The sequence below is a fragment of the Equus asinus genome, chromosome 3 (genome assembly GCF_041296235.1).
Source record: "Equus asinus isolate D_3611 breed Donkey chromosome 3, EquAss-T2T_v2, whole genome shotgun sequence".
In the NCBI taxonomy this organism is placed as follows: Eukaryota; Metazoa; Chordata; class Mammalia; order Perissodactyla; family Equidae; genus Equus; species Equus asinus.
This window is the reverse complement of record NC_091792.1, coordinates 23,680,251-23,690,626: the sequence shown is the minus strand read 5'-3', so window position 1 is coordinate 23,690,626 and position 10,376 is coordinate 23,680,251.

Below are 10,376 nucleotides of genomic sequence, written 5' to 3'. Positions count from 1 at the left end.
TGATCACTGTGATATAAATTCCTCTGCACACACACCCAGACACATAGTTTGATCATGGAAGTAGTTCCGGGCATTTGGCATTACTGTCCTTGTTATGAATATACTGAAATTCTTACCAGATTGAATAGTTTTTTTGACTCCAACCAAATGATGCAGAGCAACAAATCTAAGATACGTGGATATGGCTTGTTCCACTGGGAAAAAAACAACAAAAAAACATGTTTGATGACAGCTGCTTGACTATTACCCAGGGAAACATCAAACATCTGAGTGAATGTCTGATTATGATTCTAGAGAAATCCTGTAAGTTATGCCGCTCCATTACCTACTCGCTCATTCAATCATATGAATAATGCAATCCATCAGAGTGAAAAAAAAGGAGTCAAAGTGTTTGTTTCTTGGAAGAGTTGGGTAAAATAATTAGTAATTTTTTATGACTAAGAATTTTCTAATTTTAAGCAAATATTTCATGATTATTGAGAATATTTCAAGGACTGCTGGCAACATTTTCATGTACAGATGAAAACTGATTCAGAATGTGTATAGCAAGTAAAAGTCTTACACTCACTGTTTTAAATATGTACTTTTGGAGCTTGTTGCTCCGTTATAGCTCTTTCTCATAAAAGTAAAGTGAAGAAAAATATCAGAGCCACTTAAAGATTCAGCAAACTTAAATTGGAAGTGCATTACCTTTCATAGCACATTTGTGAAGCTCAGGTGAAATTTAGACTTTATCTGTGATATCTGTATTTGGTATTACCAAAATGTTCCATTATTTATCAATATTTTAAAAAAAAACTCCCGTGAAATTTTACTATCGCTATTCTTTTCTTCTCATTACCTATGTTCAACCCGGCTGATAGTCTATATTCCATGCAATGTTTTTCTTCTTCTGAGTTTCATCCACATATGTAACTGTCTAATCAACAGTTGCATTTTTTCCGAAGAATTTGCTTTAGTGCTCCTCTCCTTTCTGCCTGCTAAACTTGCCGATTTACTAGGAGTCCCCGTCTCGGTGAATGGTATCATAATTTGCATGATAATGACAGTCAGTGACCAGAAAATAGTTCTCTCTTTCCCAAATTCTGTGTGTGACCGTCACTTTCTAATCTACCCCAGGTAAAGCACGTGCACCGAATCAGTCTGTCACATTCCCGTAAATGATTGTATTCACTTTAAGGAGTGGACAACTGTAATAATTACCAAACTAGTCTCCTAGAATTGAATATTTATCCCATCAAATCCATATTCACAATTTTCATATATTTATACAATAAAAATATTCTACTATTTGCTTCATTTACTCGTTTTTGTCTATAGAAGGAAAACAAAATATCCAGCCACTTAAATATTGCCTGAGAAGACATCAAGTTCTGCCTTTACTGGCTTTCCAGCATCGTCTCTTACTGAAGTTCTCCTCAGATATCACCATTAAGTATTAAAAATCTTATCTTTGCAGTCCTTAAAATTTGATTTTGCTAAAAATGGTCTCTCTTTTTGAGATGCTCTTCTGCCATACAATTGCCCCCTTATACCTACCATCACTACAGTCTGCACACTGCGTTTTGTCTACAGATAAAATCTACTCATCTTTCAAGAGTTAATCCATATAACCTTCTCTGTGAAGTTTTTTATGGATTCCAGAGGCATAGTTTACCACTCTTTCCTTTTTCTGCAACTGAACCTTTTGTTTACTTCTATATAGACTCCAGGATCTTAATATTGCATTGAGTTTGCGTGTCAATTTCTTTCTAATAGATGGAAAGCTCACTGGGGTTTTGCATCGTTCCTAATTTAGTTCTACATGCACACTGTTCAAAATAAGGCCTTCAGAAAATCGTCATCCAATGAGTGAATGAATCATAAAGCAACAAAACAAAATGAAATGTGTATAGCACTTGACTATAAACAAAAAACCTTCATATTGCATTCCAAGAAATGAGAAAGAAATAAAACATAAAATACAGTAGAAATCAAGATTCCAGTTTTACATCTAAAAACTCCAAAATATTTATTTTCCCAATGTCACATCATGAGAAAGGGAATGGAAATTTGGATGCAGGTCTGCTGATGAAATGGCTTTATTTCAGCTTTTGAAACACAAAGTGTTATTTAAGTATCCTGATAATTTGGAAAATCTATACAGTTAGGATTACATAAGAATTTGAGTTGTGTTTCGCCTCTGTCTTTAAAACAAATGGGATCCTTGGGTCTGGCCAGGTGGTGTAATGGTTAAGTTTGTGTATACCACTTCAGCAGCATAGGTTTCAGGGATTCAGATCCCAGGTGTGTATATACACAGGGCTCATCAAGCCATGCTATGGTGGCCTCTCATTCAAAATAGAGGAAGATTGGCTTGGATGTTAGCTCAGCAACAGTCTTCTTCAAGCAAAAGGAGGAAGATTGGCAACAGATGTTAGCTCAGGCCAATCTTCGTTACCAAAAAAAAAAAGACTTTAAGTAAATAAATAAAGAAAGAAAAGATATGAGATCCTAGGAAGTCATTTACCTTCTTTGGAATTCAGTTTTCTGAGAGTAGGACCCAGTGCCTTCTAACATTATATTTAACTCTCAAACCCTATGAAACGTTATTTTCTGGTTTGAGGGTTATAAAGTTTTGATAATAATCAAAATGACTTTATACTTTTCTTTGTAATGTAATTGACAACTAGGATGTAACAGTGAAATGCAAGCTTTGATCAGGAATTTCTTGGAAATCTTTCTTCCTGCATGATCAACTTTTTTTTTTTTAATAATTCTCCACATAGGTGCCTAGTGACTTTATTCAGTCTGTCGGATAATCACAATACTTCAAACTCCATTTTTCCACAGAAGTGATTGTTTTAAATTAAAAAATGGTTTACTTATACTTGGGAGAAAATGTTAATATATGTGAAGTGTGAAAACAAAGCTTATGCTTCGTCCTGGTGCCATTATGATGAGAGGTGTGTTTTATCACACAGATGGGGGGAAATAGAGACACAGACAAACACGTGTGCACATAAACACATATCTACTTTGCACCCTGAAAAAACAAAAAACTTGAGTAGTCTGTCCAACTGGTCCAGCTATAGTTTTCAAAATTAAGGAAGTCTTAACCGTTTTCTGCAAGTTACTGACTCAATAACAAGAAAACAACACATTATCTTTTTTTTGTACAGTGCTATCTGAAGAGAGAAAGTTGGTAGCTAGAATTTAAGGACACATTCATGAGAAGGACTCTCAGGGACTTATCCTTTTAAATGTATAGATATTCCTTTTTTTTTGTTTTTCTATAGTAAGATTTGTCTATGCTCTCAGTTACAATTGCTGTTTTTCAGAACAAAATTCTCTATTTCAGCTTGTCTGGGCTGTTTTGTTTCATGCATCAGAGATCTCTTATTTCTCTGAGGATGTTAATTGATTTTTAATTTGTTTTATCTTTTCTTCTGCTATTTTTGTTTGTTTGTTTTACCCGAAGTCCTTTAAAAATTTTTTTCTTATTTTTGGCTCTGTCCTTCGTGATAGATTCTCTTCAGATATCTGGCAATCTTTTGATGCTTAACCATATTTAAGTGGGAGAAACTGACATGCTAATTGGAAGATGTTGTGTTGGCTTGGCTTGCTGAGCATTCAACAGGAAGGTGTGTAGCTAATTGGAGGCAGGGAGGTCTATGGTCAGCACATGCAGGCCTTTTCTCTTGTGACCTGTCTTAAAAGACACTCTTGTAAAAAAGAATACATTGTTTTACATCACAATATATAGCCACTTTGAAGAGCTGATAGTTCCGTCAAACAAAGGGGCTTGGGGGGATTCAGATGGATGCCAAAACCCAAGAGCCCTAGGAAATTCTTTTGGGCAAACAGCTGCCGGTTTGTATCATGTGATCCCAGTGACCTAGACCAAGCTTATTGGAACTTTCAAATTTAATCAGCTATAAGCTGGCTTTCTATTACTTTTAAGGTAATAGAAATTGAAATCTATTTTATCTGGATGAAAATTAACTTAATCACCCATATCCACTTTCTTAAGGGTTTGAAGGTGTGACAAATTAAGGGGAGCCAGATAATAAAGGGACAAAAAGCAAAAATATATAATGATTTTGTAGAAGCCATGAGGCTCTAGAAAATACATGATTAATAATAGTGTAGTATTACTGCATGGTTATTATATGCTGGGCAGTCTTCTAACTTATATACGTGAATTTCTTCCATTAATCCTGCTAAAAAAGAAACAACAGGTCCAAAACGGAGTCACTTGTTCTAAGTTCTACATCAGCAAACTGTGTAATTGTAGTTTCAGCCTCTCCCAGAAACGTGACCTTTAATGAGTTGATCTGGAGTTACCTGGTCAGCACAAGTGATGTAATCTGCCTTATAGACCCCTGCCTTCCCCCAAAGGAAGGTGACCTTGCTTGAAACAATCCATTTTTTGCTAGAAACTTCCTTTCTCCACACCCTTCTGCCTATAAAAGCCTTTCATTTTGTATAGCTTCTTGGAGCTCCTTTCTATATGCTAAGATGGGATGCTGCCTGATTCATGAATCATTGAATAAACCAATTAGATCTTCAAAGTTACTCAGTTGAATTCTGCTTTTTAGCAATCCTCACCCTGCTGTCTCTCCGCCCTAAGGCTGACTGTACAGGCTATATTATTGAGCTCCTTAGCCCTCTAGTTTTGAGTTGAGTTCAGTTATGAGAACAGAGAGAGACGAGATCTCAGGATTTACTCTGCTGACTCTCTCCCTACAGGATCTTCTCTAGCTGCCTGCTTTCCTTAGCAAAGCCACAGCTCTTTTTGAGTCATCCCTCTCCACATAATTGTTTCCCTCCTTCAGGAAGCTGATGGCCCTTTCCTTGCCTTTCAGGCCTAGGATGGGTGACAGCTTCCACTGTTCCCTGGGCGTTCCTTGCACACTCCTCATCTTTTTCAATAGTCCTTTTATTAAATCTTCCTTTAATTATCCTAAAGTACCTATCATCTATCTTCTACTGGGAACACTCAGTCTACTGACTCATAGCCCTATCTCTGAGCAAAACATGAGTATAATAAAGTATGGTATAGTATAGTAAATATTCTTTACTACTGAAAAAGAATAATGATAAATAATAGCTAACTTTTACTGAACACTTATTTAGTAGATGCCAGAAAATAATCTGAACATTTTTGTGTATTAAATCACTAATTTCCCATAAATTAATGTGGTGTCTATTATTGTTGTCTCCATTTTGTAGATGAGGAATCTGTGGGACTTGGCCAAGGTCACATACCTAATACATGGTAATGTGGAGATTGAACCCAAGGATGGTTGATTCCAGCCTGTACTCTTGACAGGTACTCCAATGGCACTTGTTAATAGGAAACAGTTAACAGGAGAGAGAAGGCTTCTACTAGAGGTGGCTCTACCTGTCATATCCTCCATAGCTTAAGTCCAATGTTGCCAGAACTGGTTTTTGTAAAGAAGTTGGATATATAGATTTTTTTATATAACCCCTGTTCATTTTTAAGTTTAGACTTAAGCTCTTACTAAAAACAAAAAATGGAACACAAACCAAAAAACCCACTTTTTGTGGGCCAAACAAAAGTTTATACTCCCCAAAAATGGTCCACTGAGAGGCCAGCCTGGTGGCACAGTGATTGAGTTCACATGTTCTGCTCTGGCAGACTGGGGTTCGCTGGTTTGGATCCCAGCTGCGGACCTAGGCACCACTTGTCAAGCCACGCTGTGGCAGGCGTCCCACATATAAAGTAGAGGAGGATGGGCACGGATGTTAGCTCACGGCCAGTCTTCCTCATCAAGAATAGAGGAGGATTAGCAGCAGATGTTAGCTCGGGGCTGATCTTCCTCAGGAAAAAAAAAAAAAAATGATCCATTGGACAGCATTTTATGGCCTTTCAAAAACTAAGATAAATATCCAATTAACATGTAACGTTACATTCCTGTGCTTTTTTCATTAATAGATTAATCTTGAAGTAAATTTCAAGAAAACTGTCTTCAAAATAGTTTCCGTAGAAGCATTTCATAAATTGAAGGTTTTCCCATTCTTTACTTATCTGTTTAAGACACAGCTCATTGACACCTTGACAGCACAGTCTTGTATTTTCTATGCAGTGGTCTTAGAGTAATCCTGGGGGATTGTATTCTACACATGGAAAAACTTTTCTTGATCCCCTGCTTGTATTAAATTTCTTGGGAATGAAGTTTTGTATGATTGTAAAATATTGCCTTTAGAGTTGAATAGATCTGATTGTAGAGACCAGCTCCCAACCTACTAACTATTGACTTGGGAGATCAGTTTCCTCATCTCTAATTTGTAATGACAATGTCTAATTTGTAGGTTTGCTGAATATTAAATAAGATTTTATGTACACAGCACTAGCACATAATGAAAGCTCTAGAGTGCAATATCTTGGTTAGAATCCTGAACCAAACCTTAATTAGCTGTTTTGTTTGTATAAGTTACTTAACCTCCGTATCCCCCACCCACCTCCCTCATCACCAGTGGTTCTCAAACTTGAATGTACGTTAGAATAGCCTGGTTGTTAAAGTACAGGTTCTTGTGCCTCATTCCCAGAGGTTATGATTCAGTAGATCGGTGTAGGTCTCAAGAATTTGCATTTCCAACATTCTCCCAAGTGATGTTGATGCTGTTGGTTTGGGGATCATGCTTTCAGAAACACTGCTTTATGCATGCTGTTAATAAGCCGACATTTTTCATAGAAGTGTTAATGAGCCTTAAAAGATGCAATAGCTGTAAAACATTGATCTCCAACTGCCTAAGAATGTAAAGTTCAAGGAAGGGTAGCTAGTTGATATCATTATCCTTATTACTCTAAAATATTTCTTTCCCAATTTTCTTTCAAAAATATAGTCGAGAGTTTGTCTATAGAATTTCTCTCAGTATCATGATTTCTTCTTCTTTGAAATGAGATATTTTTTCCATTCATAAGAATGACACTTTTTCATAAAAGAGGAGTAATACTTCATAAAAGATGGGTGATTTGAATATTAAGACCCCAGCATCATCCAAAAATGTATGTATGTAAGTATAGCAGTTGACTATTGCTGCAATAATGCTGTGTAACTGAGAGGCTTAAAGTAATACAGATATATATATATATATTTTAAAGATTTTATTTTTTTTCCTTTTTCTCCCCAAAGCCCCCCAGTACATAGTTGTATTTTCTTCATTATGGGTCCTTCTACTTGTGGCATGTGGGATGCTGCCTCAGCATGGTTTGATGAGCAGTGCCATGTCCGCGCCCAGGATTCGAACCAACGAAACACTGGGCCGCCTGCAGTGGAGCTCGAGAACTTAACCACTTGGCCACGGGTCCAGCCCCAAGATATATTTTTATTGCTCTTTGTTCTGAGAGTCATCAGAATCAGCTCTGTCTTAGGGTGAGGCGTGACCCAACTGGGTTGGCTTCAGGCTTTAGGTCAGGGTCTGGTCCATCCCACTGATCCATTCTGAAGCCCAGACTGAAGCAACAACAGCTACAGGGAACGTACTTCTTCTGTGGTACTTACAGGGACACGAGAGGAAAGCCAAAGCACCTAAGCAGATATAAGTACCTTGTTCGTGTCGCATCCACTAATATTCTATTGGCCAAAGCAAGTCCTTTGTCCATACTCAACATTAACAGTGCCAGGGGTACTTTCAATCACTCTAATGGGACATGCAACAAAGCCACCTGGCAAAAAAGATTTGCATACAGGTAGAACGCAAGGAATTAAGAACAATGATACCAAAAGGAAGACTATTTAGAATATTTCAGACAAGAATACTCTGGAGAGATGCATGTTTTCACATATTGATATCACTTCCTTTCAGAAATAAAATCAGATTTTTTTCTGGGGAATGACTGTGGGAAAGTGTGGAAAGTACAGTGCATGTTGGTAACACAAAGGGAGGCTGCCTTCAATTGAAAAGTAATAACATTTTACTTGTTTCTAGCTACTCTTTATAAGACTGGAGGTCTCCTTCAACTGATTACGATGATGAAGATCTAAAATAAGAATTCACATAAATAAAAGAGGAAAACTATTGTTAGTAATAAGAATTTCGGCTCTTTAAAAGACACTGTTAAGAGACTCAAAAGACAAGCCTCAAACCAGGAGAAAATATTTACAAATCACACATCTAACAGAGGACTAGAATCTGGCATACAGAAAGAACTCTTAGAACTCAACAATTGGAAAACAAACAACAGAATGTAAAAAATAGTCAAAACTTTAAATAGGCACTTTACTAAAGAATTATAGATGACAAAGACACTTTTAGTCATTAGAGTCATGAAAATTAAATCCATAATGAAATATCACAGCACACCTATTACAGTGTCTAAAAGGGAAACATCCAGTCATGGTTGGTGAGGATTTGGAGCAATTGTTACCCTCATACACTGCTACTGGGAATGAAAATGGGACAACCACTTTAGAAAACAATTGGGCAGTTTCTTAAAATGTTATTCCTATGCCTTTTATATTTCCCAACCATTCCTCTTCCAAGACATATGAAAGTAAATTTTCGTACAAAAATTTGCACATATATGTTCATAGTCATGTTGTATGTAATAGCTAAAAACTGGGAACAATCCAAGTATTTATCACAGTAAACTGATGAAAAAATTGTGGTGCGTTCATACAATGGAATGCTACTCAGCAATAAAAATGAATTAATTTGTGATACATGTAACAAAATGAATAAATCTCAAAATAATTATTATGAGTGAAAGATGTCAAACCCCAAAAAAGTTAATACTATATGGTTATATTTATGTAAAATTCCATAAAATGCAAGTTAATATATAGTGACAGAAGGCAGATCAGAGGTTGCCAGGGGCTAGAAGAGGTCTGGGAAATATGTGAGTAAGGGATTAGCAAGGGTCAAGAGGAAACTTTTGGGTGTGTTGTGTGTCTTCATTCTCATGATTGTCTTGGTAATTTCACAGGTATGTACATATGTCAGAACTTATCAAATTATAGAATTAAATATATACTGTTTATTGTATGCCAATTATACATGAATGAGGCTGTTAAATTTTTTTTAATAAAATAAAAGGAAAATAAAATCAGTGGGCATGATTCTTGCTAATTCTGACTTACTGGTTTTAAAATTCATTCAGTGGTATTACAGTATGAACACCATTTAACCGATAATAAGTTTTATTCTTTGTGGTCTATACTTGTCTCATGAGAATATATTGTCGGATTTTTTTCTCTTCAAACATAAAGGGCAAACTGAGCTAACTACTGCCAGTCCTCTTTTTGCTGAGGAAGCCTGGCCCTGAGCTAGCATCCATGCCCATCTTCCTCTACTTTATATGTGGGCCGCTGAGAAGCAGAGCGTGTGAAAACCGCTGCACCACTGGGCCGGCCCCAAAGTATTACCTTTTCTTTCTACGTATACCTGCTGAACTTGTGGTTAATAGTTTTTGATGAGTCAAATAAGAAAAGAGGTTTTTTCCAATGAACATACAAATTTATAATATGTTTTTGTATTACTGTTATTATATTGTAAGAATTATTAAAACTCTTTGAACTAGTCAGTAGTTAATGATAATCAATAGAAAGCAGAAAGAATGACATTCTGTGTTTAATCAGTTTACCGTAAAAATAGTTTTCATAGCACAAATAGGAAAGTCTTGCTTGTTTACTTCCATTACATTCCAAAAGAGTACTAGCAGATAAATAAATCTTGAGGGGAAATAAAAATGTCATGCCAAGAGCATGTAGATGTAGAGAAAAGTAATAATTATATTCAAAAATGTATCTTGTTGAGGCAGATTATTATATTAAACATGATATACCCCATTAATCCAGAAAACAAACAACTAAAAATATAGAATTATTGGTTTGTCCCATAGCATTTTGTATCTTACTTTAAATTTTCTTCAGAAATGTACATATATAATCAAACTCCAAGCTGTGGCCAAGAGTCAATAACAATTCGTTTTATTAGCTTCACCTTCTACTCCTAAATTTTATACCGCTATAATTATTTGTTGATTAATTTGAATCAATGACGTACTTTAAGTAATATCTCAACACTTGTTTGTTCTTAAGAGAGCCAGAATTATACAGCTAGGAAGAGCCTTAGAGTTATAATTCTGATGGCAAGTCCATTTTATTTTATTCTAGTTCTTTGAACACTGTTAATCCATGTATGATATATTTGACAAATGTCAATTAACAAGAATGTTCAATTAACCAAAAGACCCAATTTTCTGATTATTTTTGGATAAATGGGTACTTACTAAAATTTCTATAATAATTTCTATAATAATTGTCATAAATGTAACTTTTATTATTTATATACCCATGCCTAATGAAAGTTAAAGATCTCTGACCTGGAATTCTCTGTATAAGGTAGCTTCCTTTGATATGTGTATC